We start from the raw sequence: 2,500 nt of genomic DNA, 5'->3' as shown, positions 1-2,500 counted from the left end.
CGCCGGGAGGCGCCCCCTCACCGGCCGGGGACGGTCCCACCCAGCCACCGCCGCGTATCGCTTCACACCCAGATGCCGTTCAGTTTCGTCGGCATGGTGGGTATCGCTGGAACAACCGGTTAGTACCTCAACCTATCGTCGCCATCACCGATTCACCCCTAGCGAGAACAACCGCACCACAACAGGTTACCATTTGTTCATTTGCGTAACTTCACCAGAAAACGCAGGCGTCCATCGCCATTTGCAACTTCCACGATTATTGCATGCCTGTGTCAGGTGTCACGCCACACTACGTCTGCCCACATACACGCAACAAAATGTGCACGCCTAGACAATACGTGGAAGGTGGCCCCCGTACGTATGCGATGTCCATTGCTCGAACGACTGTCAACCGGCCTCTGTAGCATGTCGCAGATATGGAACGCGGTGCACCATGCCATCACGGTGTGTGAGGAGAGACGACTAGGTCCGAATACATCAACAGACAGCTCATGCTGATCGCCATCCACGGCGTCCGTTCCTCCCACACGTCTCTATGGCGTACCACACTGCAATCCAGCTCTCATAGGGAGACGACACGTAGCTGCGTGCACAATATTTGCACTGTATGGTCCGCCGTTTTTGGGCGCAGTCGTTGTACGGTCACACATGTGCCACGATGTATCATTCAGTACATAAGGACGAATGTGCAGTACAGATTGTGGTTTACGCGTACGACATTAGCGGACAGTTGACACAGGCCGCACCACAACGTAGCCTGAGTACGTCGCATGCGGAGGGCATTGAACATGCAAAGTTCTCACCAACCAGCTTGCGAAGGCAGGGGGCAAGGTGGGGACGTGGGGAGGGGCGGCATGTACGTCCTGCTGCCATCCACATTACAGTGTACAGCAGGAGCATGTGGAAAGTGAGCAAGACTTGCAAGGTGTTTAACATGAAGCGATACACAGGGGAGCGGGGAGTGCGAGTAGCGAACTATATTGCGAGGGTTGCGGGTGGGCAACACTACACTAATTGAACGAGTCGTATAACAATTACAGAGCAGGTTTAGGCGACAACGTGGGTTACGTTAGGCGACAACGTGGGTTAGGTTAAGGCACGACGTGGGTTAGGTTAAGGCACGACATGGGTTAGGTTAAGGCACGACATGGGTTAGGTTAAGGCACGACATGGGTTAGGTTAAGGCACGACATGGGTTAGGTTAAGGCACAACATGGGTTAGGTTAAGGCACAACATGGGTTAGGTTAAGGCACAACATGGGTTAGGTTAAGGCACAACATGGGTTAGGTTAAGGCACAACATGGGTTAGGTTAAGGCACAACATGGGTTAGGTTAAGGCACAACATGGGTTAGGTTAAGGCACAACATGGGTTAGGTTAAGGCACAACATGGGTTAGGTTAAGGCACAACATGGGTTAGGTTAAGGCACAACATGGGTTAGGTTAAGGCACAACATGGGTTAGGTTAAGGCACAACATAGGTTAGGTTAAGGCACAACATAGGTTAGGTTAAGGCACAACATAGGTTAGGTTAAGGCACAACATGGGTTAGGTTAAGGCACAACATGGGTTAGGTTAAGGCACAACATGGGTTAGGTTAAGGCACAACATGGGTTAGGTTAAGGCACAACATGGGTTAGGTTAAGGCACAACATGGGTTAGGTTAAGGCACAACATGGGTTAGGTTAAGGCACAACATGGGTTAGGTTAAGGCACAACATGGGTTAGGTTAAGGCACAACATGGGTTAGGTTAAGGCACAACATGGGTTAGGTTAAGGCACAACATGGGTTAGGTTAAGGCACAACATGGGTTAGGTTAAGGCACAACATGGGTTAGGTTAAGGCACAACATGGGTTAGGTTAAGGCACAACATGGGTTAGGTTAAGGCACAACATGGGTTAGGTTAAGGCACAACATGGGTTAGGTTAAGGCACAACATGGGTTAGGTTAAGGCACAACATGGGTTAGGTTAAGGCACAACATGGGTTAGGTTAAGGCACAACATGGGTTAGGTTAAGGCACAACATGGGTTAGGTTAAGGCACAACATGGGTTAGGTTAAGGCACAACATGGGTTAGGTTAAGGCACAACATGGGTTAGGTTAAGGCACAACATAGGTTAGGTTAAGGCACAACATAGGTTAGGTTAAGGCACAACATAGGTTAGGTTAAGGCACAACATAGGTTAGGTTAAGGCACAACATAGGTTAGGTTAAGGCACAACATAGGTTAGGTTAAGGCACAACATAGGTTAGGTTAAGGCACAACATAGGTTAGGTTAAGGCACAACATAGGTTAGGTTAAGGTACAACATAGGTTAGGTTAAGGTACAACATAGGTTAGGTTAAGGTACAACATAGGTTAGGTTAAGGTACAACATAGGTTAGGTTAAGGTACAACATAGGTTAGGTTAGGTTAGGTTACACGTTGTTGTAAGGAAAGGTGTAGGGGGGGGCGGGGGCGGCAGGTTCGTTGATAGTGATTATAGTAAGTGAATGC

Source organism: Schistocerca piceifrons, unplaced genomic scaffold, assembly GCF_021461385.2.
Source record: "Schistocerca piceifrons isolate TAMUIC-IGC-003096 unplaced genomic scaffold, iqSchPice1.1 HiC_scaffold_968, whole genome shotgun sequence".
Classification (NCBI taxonomy): domain Eukaryota; kingdom Metazoa; phylum Arthropoda; class Insecta; order Orthoptera; family Acrididae; genus Schistocerca; species Schistocerca piceifrons.
Note: the sequence above shows the minus strand (reverse complement) of the source record.